Below are 17,472 nucleotides of genomic sequence, written 5' to 3'. Positions count from 1 at the left end.
TGTAGATTGGTATCAAAAGCACCCAGGTCACCTCTTTTTTTTGTTGTTGTTCACTCTGTTGCCTAGGGTGGAAGCTGCATCTTGTTATGAGGGAACATTAGACAAACCCAAACCAAACTGTGAGACGTTGACAGAGACACGGCCTCACATTTTCAAAACTGTCAAGGGCATGAAAGATAAAGACTGAGTGATCTAAGACACACACACACACACACACACACACACACACACACATCGATAAAGCAAATATGGTAAAATATTAACAATGGGGAAATCTGGGTAAAGGGCACTCAAGAATTGTTGGCACTGTTGCAACTTTTCTGCAAATCTGAAACTATTTCAAAACAAAAAGTTAAACTTAAATACAGTTCAAAAGACCTACTGAGGCTGGGTGTGGTGGCTCACGCCTGTAATCCCAGTACTTTGGGAGGCCAAGGCAGGTGGATCACCTGAGGTCAGGAGTTAAGGGACTAGCCTGGCCAACATGGTGAAACCCCCATCTCTACTAAAAATACAAAAAATTAGCCAGGCGTGGTGGCACGTGCCTGTAATCCCAGCTGCTCCAGAGGCTGAGGCAGGAGAATCGCTTGAACCTGGGAGGCAGAGGTTGTAGTAAGCCGAGATTGTGCCACTGCACTCCAGCCTGGGCAACAAGAGCAAACTCTGCTCAAAAAAAAAAACCACCAAAAAAACAAAGAGAGACTTATTGTATAACATGACTATAGTTAGTAGCAATGTGTTGTACTCTTGAAGACTGCTAAGAGTCGATTTTAAGTGTTCTCACCACAAAAAAAAAGGTGTGAGTTAATGCATATGTTAATTAGCTCAATTGAGCAATTCTACCAGACTTCAAAACAATATGCCATACACTATAAATATATACAACTTTGTCAATTAAAAAATTTAAAAGCATGTTTAGTGAAGAAAACGTGCTACATTTTAAAACATAAAATTTTTTTTTTTTTTTTTTGAGACGGAGTCTTGCTCTGTCGCCCAGGCTGGAGTGCAGTGGCCGGATCTCGGCTCACTGCAAGCTCCGCCTCCCGGGTTCACGCCATTCTCCTGCCTCAGCCTCCCGAGTAGCTGGGACTACAGGCGCCCGCCACCTCGCCCGGCTAGTTTTTTGTATTTTTTAGTAGAGACGGGGTTTCACCGTGTTAGCCAGGATGGTCTTGATCTCCTGACCTCGTGATCCGCCCGTCTCGGCCTCCCAAAGTGCTGGGATTACAGGCTTGAGCCACTGCGCCCGGCCCTAAAACATAAAATTAAAGAAAACATAATCCAAACTCTTATTTGGTTTCATTCTACCAGTTTTGTACATGTATATTACAGGACATACCTTTTTTTTTTTTTTTTGAGAGGGAGTCTCGCTGTTGCCCAGGCTGGAGTGCAGTGGTGCCATCTCGCTCAGCTCACTGCAACCTCCGCCTCCCAGGTTCAAGCGATTCTCCTGCCTCAGCCTCTTGAGTAGCTGGGATTACAGTTGCCTGCCACCATGTTTGGCTAATTTTTGTATTTTTAGAAGAGATGGGGTTTCACTATGTTGGTCAGGCTGGTCTCAAACTCCTGACCTCGTGATCTGCCTGCCTCAGCCTCCCAAAGTGCTGGGATTAGAGGTGTGAGCCACTGTGCCCGGCCATGTTTTTAACATGATTGGTGTTATACTACACATAATTTTGTTCTACTTCTTTTCATATATTAAATTGTGAACATTTTCTCTTGTTATAAATTCTCAAATGTCATTATATTTTCACTATTACAATGTCAAGTTACAGTGCATTTTCTAGTACAGAAAAAAAAATTAAAATTGTTTAAAAAAAAAAAGTCATGAAAAACAGGATTGATATATTTTCAACATAAGTCTTTGTAAGCCGCTGATAAGTTCCTTAAAATAGAATTTCTGGCCCAGGCGCAGTGGTGCACGCCTGTAGTCTCAGCACTTTGGGAGGCCGAGGCAGGCAAATCGCTTAAGCTCAGGAGTTTAAGACTAGCCTGGGCAACACATCAAATCCCTGTTTCTACAAAAAATACAACAATTAGCTGGGTGTGTTGGTGCACACCTGCAGTTCCAGCTAGCTGGAGGCTGAGGCATGAGAATCACTTGAACCTGGGAGGAGGAGGTTGCAGTGAGCCAAGACTGCACCACTCCACTCCAGCCTGGGCGGACAGAGCCAGAATTTGTCTCAAAAAAAAGAATTTCTGAATTTGTCTTAGAAATATTTCTGAATCAAAGGGAATAAATATTTTTAAGGTCCTTGACTTACTGTCAAATTATTTTTCAAAAAGCAATTTATTTCAACATTTCTCTGCAGCTCTTCCTCTTCAAGGCACACTGCTAAGCTGAAGAGACAGGAGCAATTCCACAAAGCACTGTGCGCACGGAAGCCTAGCAGCGGGTGGAAGGAGAGAAAGCTGAAACACAGGAATTAATAAGCACTTAAGGGAGGCCATGACACCTGTGCCCAGCAGGGAGGGCAAACTGAATCGAGTAGTGGCCTCTGCTTCTCTGGTGGAAGACATATCTTTATCTCCTTGCCAAAATAAACAGATGGTGGGAGCCAGTTCATGTGTGGGTGAGTCTGGTAGTGGTTAAGGAGGGCTTCCTGATGGAAAGGGACTCAAAAGGGCAGGTGACAGAGTGGGGAAGAGGCCACACACCAAGGCCAGAAGGGAAAATAGAGTCACGGCTTTAAAAGGAAAAACAGGCTGGGCGTGGTGGCTCACACTTGTAATCCCAGCACTCTGGGAGGCCGAGGCGGGAGGTTCACTTGAGGACAGGAGTTCGAGACCAGCCTGTCCCACGTGGTGAAACCCCGTCTCTACCAAAAATATTAAAAAATTAGCTGGGTGTGATGACAGGCGCCTGTAATCCCAGCTACTCAGGAGGCTAAGGCAGAAGATTCGCTTGAACCTTGGAGGTGGAGGTTGCAGTGAGCCAAGACTGCACCACTGCACTATAGCCTGGGCACAGAGGGAGACTCTGTCTCAAATAAATAAATAAATACATAAAAAAATAAAAATATATAAATAAAATCACACAATAAGTGGTCCTTTGTAACTGGCTTCTTTTACTTAGAATAATGTCTTCAAGGTCCATCCACGTTGTAGCATGCATCAGCCCTTCATTCCTCTTCATGCCTGAGTAACATTTCATTGTATGGATATACCACATTTTGTCTATCCATTCAATGGGTGATGGATACTTGGATTGTTTCCTCTTGGGGGCTGTTATAAATATTGTTGCTGGCCAGGCACAGTGGCTCATGCCTGTAATCCCAGCACATTGGCAGGCTGAGGCAGGAGGATCGATTGAGGCCAGGAGTTTGAGACCAGCCTGGGCAGCACAGTGAAACCCCATCTCTACAAAAAATTTAAAAAATAGTGAGGTGTGGTGGTGCACACCTGTAGTCCCAGCTACTCAGGAGGCTGAGGTGAGGGGATCACTTGAGCCCAGAAATTGGGGGTTACAGTGAGATATGATCCCAACACTGTACTCCAGCCTGGTGACAGAGCAAGACCCTGTCTTTAAAAAATAAATACATAAGAGCCAGGCAAGGTGGCTCATGCCTGTAATCCCAGCACTTTGGGAGGCCGAGGCAGGCGGATCACCTGAGGTTGGTAGTTTGAGACCAGCCTGACCAACATGGAGAAACCCTGTTTCTACTAAAAATACAAAATAAGGCAGGCATGGTGGCGCGTGCCTGTAATCCTAGCTACTCTGGAGGCTGAGGCATAAGAACCACTTGAACCTGGGAGGTGGAGGTTGCAGCAAGCTGAGATCGTGCCACTGCATTCCAGCTTGGGCGACAGAGCGAGCCTCTGTCAGTATAAACGTTTTCTCTTTCCGCGTTTACATTTATTTATTTGTTTATTTATTTTTTAGACAGGGTCTTGCTCTGTTGTTTAGGCTGGAGTGCAGTAGTGCAATCACAGCTCACCACAACCTCTACCTCCCAGGATCAAGTACTCCTCCCACCTCAGCCTCCCAAGGAGCTGGGACTACAGGTGCACACCACTACGCTTGCTAGTTTATGAATGTCTCTAAAACAAGGGTTAGTACCCTTGGTTCTTAAGAAGAAGCACTCAGAATTGCAGAAAAGAGAAAGGCCTGCCTAGTCTACACAGCACTGTGTTTACTGCAGAATCACTAAGCAGGAGCCAAGCAATGCAACCAACATTCACTCAGCACCTACTACATGCCAAGCACCCTGGCTAGGCACTTTCTACGATTTCTTTTGATTCATATGATAAACCTGTTTAGAGAAATATTATTTCATCCATTTTATAGATTCAGATTCAAAGACCTAAGGACCAAGCAAATTACTGAAATTTCCACAACTTACAGAGGGAGATGTAGAGACCTTGTGGGACTCTCTCTGTCACTTCTTGTTGCAACTCTAGACAAGGAAGGGGTGACCCAACTCCTGGCTCACAATGGTCTTGGCGGTTCCCATGCTGGCTACTGCCACCCCACATTCAGCTAGTAGTGGGCTGTGCCATTCAGCAAAAACTGAGTTTCTACTAGTGCATAGAGGACCAGGGAGCCACGGGGGGTGCTCTGGGCGACAGCTTCACCCACAGAATAGGTCTTAGTCAGTGGCTTCCTTCTGTTCAACAAGTAGTTTCAAACCAGCTCTTCCACAAGCTGACAGGGAACAATGGTACTAATGAGACAGACAGGCCAGATGGCCCATGGGCTGAGACCTCACAGGGCACCATATTGGTCATTTCCTCCCCAGCGTTGCTTGCATTTCACCTTGGTGTTAGGTCATTGCTATGCATTTAAGGCTGGTGTCAATCAATTGTGTATTGAGGCCAGGCATGTTGGCTCACACCTGCTATCCCAGTTCTTTGGGAGGACAAAGTGGGAAGATCACTTGAGGTCAGGAGCTCAAGACCAGCTTGGCCAACATGGTGAAACTAAAAATACAAAAAGTAGCTGGGCATGGTGGTGCACGCTCTGTAATCCCAGCTACTCAGGAGGCCAAGGCAGGAAAATTGCTTGAATCCAGGAGGTGGAGGTTGCACTGAGCCGAGATCGTGCCACTGCACTCCAGCCTGGGAGATAGAGCGAGACTCGGTCTCAAAAAAAAAAAGTGTATTGAGCACCAGCTCTAGGTCATCTCTGTGACCTGTGATTGGATATTCATAGCATGTGTTTAAATTCTAGAATGTGGGTAGTAGGGTTACTAAAAACCCACAACACGAACGAGTCAGTAATAATTAGATCCCATCGCTACGGTGACAAAGGACTGTCATGCAGTGTCTATAAACGCATCATAATTATTACACCATTTACAAGATTTCCCATACAGCTTTCTATTGCCCCATGTTGTCTTACAAGGAAGACAAAATCCTTTGGTGCTGGCCTGACATTGTACCATGCCTGCTGCTCGAGACAGGTACACTAGGTTACCCAAGATGCTGCTTTGGACTGAGGGCTTCATGCTTCATTTGTCAGACACCACAAAGAGAGCTGCGTACTTGACTGCAGCGAGCTGTGAAGATGTGCTTGGGTTGGGAGAACCACGGCCCTGCTGCACCTGCTGGGGCTTCCTGTTAGAAAAGAGACCCACCACATCACATAGTACACCTGCATGAGAGGCTACAGGGAAAGTCCTCCTGAGCAGTGACCCACATTGCATGGCTTCACGTTGAACTCTAAGCAACGTCTAGTGTGGGCAGGGTGACTCCACCAGGCCCCTGGCCTCCATAAGGTGACTCCGTGGTTCAAGTAGCTTTTTCTCTTGTCATTCCACCATCTCAATGTACAACTTCCGGGGCCGTCCTGATGGGAAGAAGATTGTTGGAAGGCCCGGCCCTGGCTCTTAAATGCTTTCATCCAGAAGTGACATACATCACTTCCTCTCACAGACCATTACCCGAAGTTAACTTCAAGAGGGCTTAGAAATGTGTGGGAGCCCAGAAACACAGTGAAGGTATGGCTGCTGCAGGTGTCCAGGACTAGCTCAAGGTGACAGGGAACGGGTAGCACAACTGGTGGGAATCTAGTTGCTCAAGAACTTATGACCTATAAACCTGATTTTTTAAAACTGAGGTAGAAGCTGGGCACGGTGGCTCACACCTGTAATCCCAGTACTTTGGGAGGCTGAGGCAGGTGGATCACAAAGTCAGGAGTTCAAGACCAGCCCGGCCAACATAGTGAAACCCTATCTCTACTAAAAATACAAAAATTAGCCGGGCATGGTGGTGCGTGCCTGTAATCCCAGCTAGTCGGGAGGCTGAGGCAGGAGAATCGCTTGAACCCAGGAGGTGGAGGTTGTGGTAAGTAGAGATTGTGCCATTGTACTCCAGCCTGGGTAACAGAGCAAGACTCTGTCTCAAAAAAAAAAAAAAAAAAAAAAAAAAAGAAAAGAAAAGAAAAAAAAAGAAAAGAAAGAAAGAAAAGAAAAGAAAGAAACCTGAGATAGAGACTGGGAGCAGTGGCTCATGCCTCAGGCCGAGGCAGGCAGGATCACTTGAGGTCAGGAGTTTGAGACCAGTCTGGCCAACATGGTGAAACCCTGTCTCTACCAAAAATACAAAAATTAGCTGGGCGTGGTGGTGGGTGCCTGTAATCCCAGCTACTCAGAAGGCTGAAGCAAGAGAATCACTGGAACCCGGGAGGCAGAGGTTGCAGTGGGATAAGATTGGGCCACTGCACTCCAGCCTGGACCACGGAGTGAGAGTCAGTCTCAAAAAACAAACAAACAAACAAACAAAAAAGAACTGAGACAGAATTCACACACCATAAAATTCATCATTTTAAAGTGTAAAATTCAGTGGTTTTCACTATATTCACCCACTGTGCAAGCATCACCACTACCAGATTCCAGAGCATCTTCATACCCCCAAAAAGAAATCCCACACTCATCAGCAGTCACTCCCCACTCCTGAACTGGTTTTTGTTTTTGGGGTTTTTTTTTTGAGACAGGGTCTCACTCTGTCAGCCAGGCTGCTGTACAGTGGCGTGATCACAGCCCAGTCTCCTGCATTGCTGGGACTACAGGCACCCACCACCAAGCCCTGTGAATTTTTTGTATTTTTTATAAGAGATGGGGTTTCAGCCGGGTGCGGTGGCTCACGCCTGTAATCCCAGCACTTTGGGAGGCCAAGGCAGGCAGATCACGTGGTCAGGAGATGGAGACCGTCCTGGCTAACACGGTGAAACCCTGTCTCTACTAAAAACACAAACAATTAGCCGGGCATGGTGGCGGGCGCCTGTAGTCCCAGCTACTCGGGAGGCTGAGGCAGGAGAATAGCATGAACCCAGGAGGCAGAGCTTGCAGTGAGCCGACATCACGCCACTGTACTCCAGCCTGGGCGACAGAGCGAGACTCTGTCTTAAAAAAAAAAAAAAAAAAAAAAAAAAAGATATGGGGTTTCACCATGTTGCCCAGGTTGGTCTCGAACTCCCGGGCTCAAGCCATTAGCCCATCTCAATCTCCCAAAGTGCTGCGATTACAGGTGTGAGCCACCAAGCCCGGCCCTGACTTGTTTTTAACTAATGAACAGAGTAAGTTGTCTAACAGAATACTTTCCCCTCTTATAATGTAATGTACATGTAATAACAAACAGCATGTGGTAAGCACTTACAATAGACAGTCTGCTACTTTATTTCATCCTTACAACACTGCTCTGATGTACAGGAGCTGTAATTACCACAAAGGTTAAAATTCCTTGTCCAACATTAGGGAATCAACAAATGGTGGAACCAGGATTCAAACCCAGGGCAACGGTCTCCTGAGCTATTCTATCAACCATCTGTCTGCCCTTCAAGACCTTTTTAGGACACAGCGAAGTTACAGGTAGACGCAGCCTCACTGGATGACTTGGGGTTCATTTTGCAGCTGACATCCTGGCCACATCATTGGAGGAGAGCATTGCCCAAGATGACATAAGCCCTGCAGAAGGACACGGGATTGGTCTCATGTCTGGGTGAAGCTATTCTGCATCCCTGTAACCCTGGTGCTCATCAGACTTGGCATAACATGGGCACTCAATATTTGCTGCTGTTTTTTTTTTTTTGAGACGGACTTTTGTTCTTGTTGCCCAGGCCGGATGGAATGCAACGGCGCAACCTCAGCTCACCGCAACCTCTGCCCCCTGGTTCAAGCGATTCTCCTGCCTCAGCCTCCTGAGTAGCTGGGATTGCAGGCATGCATCACCACGCCCGGCTAATTTTGTATTTTTCGTAGAAACGAGTTTCTCCATGTTGGTCAGGCTGGTCTCAAACTCCCGACCTCAGGTGATCTGCCTGTCTCGGTCTCCCAAAGTGCAGGGATTAGAGGCGTGAGCCACCACGCCTGGTCGGCACTCAGTAATTGTTTGCTGAATGACTGAATGAACAGAATCTCCCAGACTAGAGTCAATGTTTCGCCCTCCATGGCACGGCACACTGGCCCTTCCACCCGGAAGAAGCATGGGAACAGAGCCGTGCTGCTTTCTAAGGCCTCTTGGCCCTGCCTGAAATCACCTACTAAAGGGCAAGAAGCCCTTTCAAATGTTACAGGAAAAAATGGCAGGGGCCCAGGTACAGTGGCTGATGCCTGTAATTCCAGCACTTTGGGAGGTCAACAGGAGGATCATTTGAGCCCAGGAGTTTGAGATCGGCCTGGGCAACACAGCAAGACCCCATCTCTGAGGAAAGGGGAAGGGAAAGGGGAAGGGAAAAAGAAAGACTAGTCAAGCATGGTGGCATATGCCTGTAGTCCCAGCTACCTGGAAGGGCTTAAGGAGTTTGAGATTGCAGTGAGTAATGATCCTGGGTGACAGAGCAAGTGTCCTGCGTTAAAAACAAAAAAAAAGAAAGAAAAAGAAAAAAAGCAGGACACTGCACGTGGGAGGTACTAAGAGATTCAGAACCTTCACTTTGGACTGGCTGCCTCTCACTCTGGCACAAAATCGCTCCTCGCTCTGCCAGATTCTCAAGCTTCACTCCCGCCTGTTAAAGTAATCACTCTGATTCTATTCTCTTGCTCACACCTCCCAAATAAATGCCCTTACAGAATTTACAACTGAGCCTGAACCTCTCAGCCTCTTATCTAGATGGGACCCAGAAAGGGTCACCTGTGGGAACACTCCTGTTCTTGAAAACTGCGCCTCCACCCTGGCCTAGGGCAACATCATGCTTCATCTTGCTGGTCTTTTCCACACACAACAGTAGTCCCGGCACCTCGAAGAGAGCTTGGCATATATATGGCGCTCTACAAACACTTGCTGAGTACAGGGGCTGCTGCCCATTGCTTTATTCAATGATCCTTGTGTAAAGGCCCAGGGAAAAGCACTTTTTAAAAAACAATTTTAAAGATGGGGTCTTGCTCCATCATCCAGGCTGCAGTGCAGTGGTGCAATCATAGCTTACTACAGCCTTGAACTCTCAGGCTCAAGTGATCGTCCTGCTTCAGCCTCTTGAGTAGCTGGGATTACAGGCGCCTACCACCATGCCTGGCTAATTTTTTAAATGTGTATTTTCTTGTTGAAGAGACAGGTTCTCTCTCTGTTGCCCAGGCTGGTGTCAAACTCCTGGCCACAAGTGATCCTCCTGCCTCAGCCTCCCAAAGTGCTGGGACTTCAGACATGGATCATCGCACCCAGCTGAAAAATACTAACGAGAAACTGATCGGCTTCCTTTTTCCGATAATGTTTGCTATATAATCCCATCCTTCTTTGCCCTGGCATCTAGGAAGCTCTGGGCGGAGTTGTGTGCTCAATTACAAGACCTTCCCGGGACGGCTTTTTGATACCATCACCTCCTAGAGTCCTTCTCTCAATTACTAGGCTCTCAACTTTCAGTTCCCTCTCCGGTTTTTGATTTGGTTGGGGAAAGCATGAAACTTGAAATTCAACAAACTCACAATGCAGCTGAGCTACGAAAGGCTGACAGACCATGGTTCAAAACCCAGATATGCCACCTACGCACTCTGGGATCCTGGGCACACGATTTACCATAGCCCGTCTCCGGGATGACCATCCTCACAGTGCTATGTTGGTTACATGAGACAGAAACACCCAGCGCAGACACTCAACGGTTATACTCAACCCCTTTTATTTTCACTAGAATTTTCTATTATTCATTTATTTTGGGAATTTTCTATTTTTTGTTTATTATTGTATATTTTGAGATGCGGTCTCACTCTATCACCCAGGCTGGAGTGCAATGGTCTGATGATGGCTCACTGCAGCCTCGACCTCCCTGGGCTCAGGTGATCCTCCCACCTCAGCCTCCCAAGTAGCTGGAATGACAGGCGCATGCCACCACACCCTGCTAGTTTTTAAACACTGATGTTTAAAAACACTAATTTTTAAACAGAGATGGTGTTTTGCCACACGGCCCAGGTTGGTCTTGAATTCCTTGGTTCAAGTGATCTGTCCACCTCAGCCTCCCACAGTGCTAAGATTATAGGCATGAGCCACTGCGCCAGGCCCTAGAATTTTTAAAATAAACAAATTTATTCAAGTCTTCAGCATCCAGGTAACTGATCTAGACGGATTCAGAAAGAGTCAGAATATTCTTCAATTATAAAATTATTACTGAATAAATTATCAACTACAGAAGGAACTTGAGACACAATTTTTTTTTTTCAGAGACAAGTGAATATTTATTTTTGTGCCTTTCTTCCTATGTGTATTTCAAGTCTTCTTCAAGGCCCCAGGAATCTCTGGATTCAATTCTGTCCCTGGGCTTGGTCAACTGCTGCAGGAATCTTAGGGAGCCTTGTACAAATGATAGAGTTACCCATTTACCAACATTAAACCCTAGAATAGAAGATGTAACAAAGCAGGACTCCTTCTTCCATGAAATGTGATTTCAGATGAGGCAGCAGCCAATGTAGAAAATCCTGGAATTTTTCCTTGGAACTAGACTGTGATGAGAGGTGCTTGCCATGAACGTAAGCTATTGTCTTTCCTTTTTTTTTTTTTTTTTTTTGAGATGGAGTTTCACTCTTGTTGCCCAGGCTGGAGTACAATGGTGCGATCTCGGCTCACCACAACCTCCGCCTCCCGGGTTCAAACAATTCTCCTGCCTCAGCCTCCCAAGTAGCTGGGATTACAGGCATGCACCACCACGCTTGGCTAATTTTTGTATTTTTAGTAGAGATGGGGTTTCACCATGTTGGTCAGGCTGATCTCAAACTCCCGACCTCAGGTGATCTGCCCACCTCAGCCTCCCAAAGTGCTAGGATTACAGGCGTGAGCCACTGCGCCCGTCCAGCCACTGTCTTTCCTTTGACCTTTCCTTTCCAGTTTTTGAAGATAAAGCAGGAAATAATCTTCTCTGAAGATACTTGATAAAAATCCTGCCCCTCCATCCAAAAAACAACACATGCTTCCACTTCATTGATAAAAATTTACTGCAGTTTGGCACCTGCCTCTAGTTCAGCTGGCGGATGAGCTGACTGATGCACACACCCCCAGACGATGGAGGTGTGCCCATCTCCTTGAGGAAGCCCACTCTATTTCTGGTAGCATGACGGGCTACTGAGAGGTGGAAAGGGCGCAAGAACCATGAGATCTCCTGGAAATGCTTCTCCGGGAAGGCAATTTCATGAATGAGGTCTTCCAAGCAAATGACACCAAACTTTCCCAGGTGCTCCTCAATCACTGTGTTGTCAGAGGGATGGTCTTACTCTTGACCTTGGCTTGTCCATGTTTCAGAACAAGTTCCCAGAGAGACTTCAGATTTGGAAGTCCCCAGGTCACAAAAGATTCCACTATACGCAGCGTTTTTAGGTTCTGGAGGGTGACTTTTACAAAGACACCAGTAAAAATTTTCTTTAGGCGAAGTCTTGCAATGGTTCTCTGCACCAGTAAACTCACGCCATCAATCCTTTCGATGCGTACAACAAAGGCCAATGAGTGTTTATCTGGCGATTCCAAGGCGTGAGGTTTCACTTCTAATCGTCTGAGACGCACCTTGTCATGTTTCTGCCACCAGGAATCAGGTAGGAATGATTCCAGTTGCTTAACCCTGAGCCCTTTTCCTTTCCTCTGCTCCTTCTTTGCCAAAAGTGCCTGCTTTGACTGGGTGGCTTCGAGGGCTTGATAAGCCTTCCTCTCTTTCAGGAGATTTTTCTGGAGCCAAAGGGGTTTTTCTTTGCTCCTGCTTCGCCATCTTTCTAGTGTTGCAGCTACTGATCATGCACAACCCCACCATTGACACAAAATGTTATACCCGGATGGAAAACTAACATCCTACCAAAAGTTCCTACTGTACCTTGGAATAATCTTCAAAAGTACAGATCAGGCCAGGCGCAGTGGCTCACGCTTGTAATCCCAGCACTTCGGAAGGCCCTGGCGGGCAGACTGCTTCAGGCCAGGCGTTCAAGACCAGCCTGGGCAACACGGTGATACATGGTGAAACCCCATCTGTACTAAAAATTACAAAACATTAGCCAGGCGTGATGGCGCACACCTGTAATCCCAGCTACTCAGGAGGTTGAGGCACGAGAATTGCTTGAACCCAGGAGGCAGAGGTTGCAGTGAGCCGAGATTGCACCTGCACTCCAGCCTGGGCGACAGAGTGACAGACTCTGCCTCAAAAAAAAAAAAAAAGAAAAGAAAAAAAGAAAAAAAAGATACAGATCAGACCCAATTTTGACATCTGAGCTCAGTCAATATGCAGGAGAAAGCTCAGCAGTAAACTTGGGGGATAGAAGCCATATTTATTCTTTCACCCATTCATCCAAGTGCCTACCTTATGCCTGGCATTGTTCTATGCCCCCAGCTTACACTTGCAGAAGTGACAGGGAGGTTCCCTGTTCACTGAATCCACCTTCTAGTCCAACCATATTACCACTAGGGAGGGGAGAATGAGACACCTTTAAGTCACTGTTTATCCTTTATGAAAGCAGATGGAGAAGAAAACACGCATTAAGACAGTGACAGTGACCGGGCACGGTGGCTCATGCCTATTATCTCACCACTTTGGGAGGCTGAGCAGGGTGGACCACTTGAGGCCAGGAGTTCGAGAAAGGCCTGTCCAACATGGTGAAACCCTGTCTCTACTAAAAATACAAAAATTAGCTGGGTGTGGTGGCACATGCCTGTAGTCCCAGCTACTCGGGAAGCTGAGGCATGAGAATCACTTGAACCTGATAGGCGGAGGTTACGGTGAGCCAAATCGTGCCACTGCACTCCAGCCTGGGTGAAGAGAAAGGAGGGGTGACAGAAGCAGGGTTCCAAGATCAACTAGCAATGGTACCATGGGCAGATCCTGGGACGTGGTGGGGAGGGAAAGAGAGGGAGAATTATGGGTCAGTTAAGGGTCAGTGCAGCAGGAAGTGACAAGGGGCTACAGTAAGACCATAGCAGTAGAAAGAGATTCAAAGGGCCAGGCGTGGTAGCTCACGCCTGTAATCCCAGCACTTTGGGAGGCCGAGACAGGCAGACTGCCTGAGGTCAGGAGTTCGAGACCAGCCTGGCCAACATAGTGAAACCCTGTCTCTACTAAAAATACAAAAATTAGCTGGACACGGGGCCGCGTGCCTGTAATCCCAGCTACTCGGGATGCTGAGGCAGGAGAACAGCTGGAACCTGGGAGGCGGAGACTGCAGTGAGCTGAGATTGTGCCACTTCACTCTGAGCGACAGAGCGAGACTCTGTCTCAAAAAAAAAGATTCAAAGACTAAAAACTTACAGGACTTGGTGGTGGTGGGAGATGCAGAATGGAGAGGAAGGGAAAAGGGACAGGTGTCTTTTGTCCCTGGAGCTTCAGAGTCCAGGAAGTCGGTGAGGCCACAGACAGACAGCGCTCTTGTTGTGGAGGTTTCGGGGACATGGGCCGGGAGCTTTTGATCACTACTGTGACACTGAATGACTCCTGAGTTTGCAAATCACATTATCTAAGGAATGCGTCCAGCGGGTCCACGGAAGACTGTGTGGTTTCGTAAGGGTCTGAAGCCCTTTACCAAACCAACAGTGGCTTTTCGTCACAAGACCACAAATACCTGCTGGAACATATTCTGATGCCTGGACTGTGTACCAGCCAAACTGCACTCTGAATGATCCCAGGCACCACTGGTTAATACACTCTCCTGTGTATTCAAGAGCTGCCATCCCTGTTTGCAGTGTTGAAAACTCACCCCAGGTGACCTACGGTCATTACACATGAGTTCAGAAAGGTGATCGCAGTTCACGTGTTCCTAACAAACCCTGCAAACCTTTGTACAGACCCGGCCTACCCAACTCACTGATGATGCATGCCCACAAAGATCGAAGTATCACTAGGACACAGTGCTCTAAGAACACTGGCATCAACACCACAGAGGTGATGTGATGCTGAGCTCAGAAACAGGGCTGTAGGAAAAAGTACCGAAGATAAAACAAGGGTAGATAAATAGAATGACTAAGCACTGGTCCTAACTTTCACCTAGAAATAAATTACATCTGTTCCAAGTTAGAGGACACGCCCCACGGCGCCCCATCTTCCTACTCGTTACTACATCCAAGTAGACAAAAGGCAACTTTTCCCCTTCTATTCTCCTACCAGATGTCTCCCAAAGAATTCAATTCTTATGCTGGACACACTGACTCACGCCTGGTAATCCTAGCACTTTGGGAGGCTGAGGCGGGTGGATCACTTGAGATCAGGAGTTTGAAACCAGCCTGGCCAACACAGTGAAACCTCATCTCTACTAAAAATACAAAAAAAAAAAAAAATTCGCCGGATGTGGTGGCACGCGCCTGTAATCCCAGCTACTTGGGAGGCTGAGGCAGAATTCCTTGCACCTGGGAGGCAGAGGGTGCAGTGAGCCAAGATCACACCACTGCACTCCAGCCTGGGTGAAAGAGTGAGATTCTGTCTCAAGAAAAAAAAACAAAAAACAGAATTCAACTCTTGGAGAAGAGTCCACAGATTGGCCACAAACATATTCTAGGTTAGCCTTGAAACTGACGCATTTCGGGAAACTATGTGTACAATTCTCTCAGCTATGTACAGATGCTGTACAAAGGAGGTCCGAATGCCACACCCTCCAGCACTCCAATTAAAGGACAGTTCTTAGATATCCCCCTATCCAAGTCACCTCTTTACAAGTGAAATAAATAAGCTTCCCACATCAACAGTTTGCTGCACAAGCCACCAGAAGGATCAGGTTTCCCGGGGCTCTGTTCACAACACATCTAAGCATCAACTGAGTTGCCACACCGCCCAGCATTCAGAATTAACAGTTACTGGGCTGGGCATGGTGGTGTATGCCTGTAATCCCAGCTTTTTGGGAGGCTGAGACAGGAGGCTCACTTGAGGCGAGGAGTTCGAGACCGGCCTGGGCAACATAGCCAGACCCCACTTCTACAAATAACAATCAATAAATAAATAGAGAGAAAAGCAAAGAAAGAAACAAACTGATGAATGTGGCTCCAGTGAACCCAACCAACTGGAGCCACCAATCCGCAAAGAACCATGGTTTGCCCCATGGAATTTCACCATCTCCTCTCCCTCTCTCATGCATACACACACACACACACACACACACACACACACACACAGACGCAGACAGGTGTGTGCAAACTAATCCCAACAAGAATACAACTGACGTAAACGTCTCGCTTGGGGAGGAAAGACTTTTAAGATGCAGAGCTCTAAAACAGTACAATTACAAATTTAGGCACGGTAAAAATTTCCCAAATGGTTGTTCATTCACCCAGAGAGGATTTTAGGCAGTAAGAGAATATTCAGTCAAGAGAACACTGTTCCTGAGCTGGGCGTGGTGGTGCACACCTGTAGTCCCAGCTACTCGGGAGGCTGAGGCACGAGAATTGCTTGAACTCAGGAAGCAGAGGTTGCAGTGAGCCAAGATCGCACCACTGCACTCCAGCCTGGGTGACAGAGTGAGACTCTGTCTGAAAGAAAAAAAAACACTGTTTCGAGCTAGTCACATAGCCCTGACCTTTTAAAACGCCTCCCCATCTCTTCACATGGTTCCTAAGACCATTTCAGACAAGTGCTACCACGCGACCTCAGCCTCATGCAACCTACACCCTACACGCCCCCAGAGCTGGTGTGCCTGGGTGGGCTCAGAGAACTCCTAGCAATCCTCCGAGACCCGACTCAAACATCACCTCTTCCCTGGAGCCCTGCTGTGGAAACAAACAGCAGGCTCAGCACTAATAAAAGCCTCACCCCATCATCTTGAGAATGAATGCAACACACCGTGCCATTCTTGTCGAATTGTACGCTTGCTTCCCTCCCTGTGAGTTCTCAAGTGCCCGAACCAGAACCTACATATATCCTAAGGCTGAATGTGTGCTTTTTTGTGTGTCATGCTACAGGGATCCAAACAGTGCCAAGAAGAGGAAGAAGGACCCACTGTTGAAAGGGAACATGTTCTCAGCTGTTCCAGAGGCAGGTGGAGTGGGGATTGTTTCTCTGACTTTACTAATAAAGAAACTAAGGTTTGGTACAGATCAGCGGCCTGTGCAAGCAGGTAAGTGACCTCTGACTCTTCTCCCACCTGCCTGGCAGGTCCAAATTTCTGCCCAATGCCAGGTGACAAAACTGCACAGCAAAACAAGTTGTTTTTTTTGAGGGGGGAGGGAGTTGAAACAGAGTCTCATTCTGTCACCCAGCCTAGAGTGCAGTGGCGTGATCTTGGCTCACTGCAACCTCCGCCTCCCGAGTTCAAGTGATTCTCCTGCCTCAGCCTCCTGAGTAGTTGGGATTACAGGTGCACACCATCACACCCGGCTAATTTTTGTATTTTTAGTAGAGACGGGGTTTCACCATGCTGGCCAGGCTAGTCTCGAACTCCTGACCTCAAGTGATCTGCCCGCCTCGGCCTCCCAAAGTGCTGGGATGCCACTGTTCCCAGCCTAGAATTGGCATTTTAAAGTCTTTTAAGACTGTAGCCACCTGGGAGACTGTGTGCTAATGAGCACAAAATCTTTGGCCAGGTGGTGGGTACCTGTAATTCCAGCTACTCCGGAGGTTGAGGTAGAATTCAAGCCAGGAGAATTGCTTGAACCCAGGAGGCAGAGGCTGCAGTGAGCCCACTGCACTCCAGCCTGGGTGACAGAGTGAGACTCCATCTCAAAAAAAATAAAAAGAAAATTGTCATTTCTCCATTTCACCTTTTTCTAACTTTAATTTTTAAGTGAGTCTGACATATAATAAAAAGTTAAATCCCAACACACTCAGCTGAGGCCACACACAGTGCTAGTGCCAGAGCTTGACCTCTGTTTCTCTGGCTCCTCCCTAAAGCACAAGGACGTTGAGGCTCTTGTAGGGGTGGCCAGTCTCTCTGGAACCATGAAAGGTCCTATAACTTCATGAGCTTCCATCAGAAAAAAAAAAAAAAGAAAGAAAGAAAGTAGTAAGAAAGCCAGGCACGGTGGCTCACACCTGTAATCTCAGCACTTTAAGAGGTCAAAGCAGGAGGACCACTTGAACCCAGGAATTCGAGACCAGCCTGGGCAACATGGCAAAACCAAATCTCTACAAAAACATTTTAAAAATTAACTGGGTGTGGTGGT

General features: G+C 47.2%; 1 protein-coding gene and 1 pseudogene across 3 annotated transcripts in view; both read right to left on the bottom strand.

The window, feature by feature from the left end:
• LOC126950349 (NADPH--cytochrome P450 reductase) overlaps nucleotides 1–17,472 on the bottom strand; it is a 72,555-nt gene that overhangs the window by 52,976 nt on the left and 2,107 nt on the right. The window lies entirely within an intron of this gene.
• LOC126950398 (60S ribosomal protein L7-like 1) lies at nucleotides 1,860–17,472 on the bottom strand (annotated as a pseudogene). Its single transcript, XR_007724167.1, has one exon. The product of XR_007724167.1 is annotated as a 60S ribosomal protein L7-like 1 (transcript).

The sequence above is a fragment of the Macaca thibetana genome, chromosome 3, assembly GCF_024542745.1.
Source record: "Macaca thibetana thibetana isolate TM-01 chromosome 3, ASM2454274v1, whole genome shotgun sequence".
NCBI classification, from domain to species: domain Eukaryota; kingdom Metazoa; phylum Chordata; class Mammalia; order Primates; family Cercopithecidae; genus Macaca; species Macaca thibetana.
Note: the sequence above shows the minus strand (reverse complement) of the source record. Positions and strands in the feature narration are given on the sequence as shown.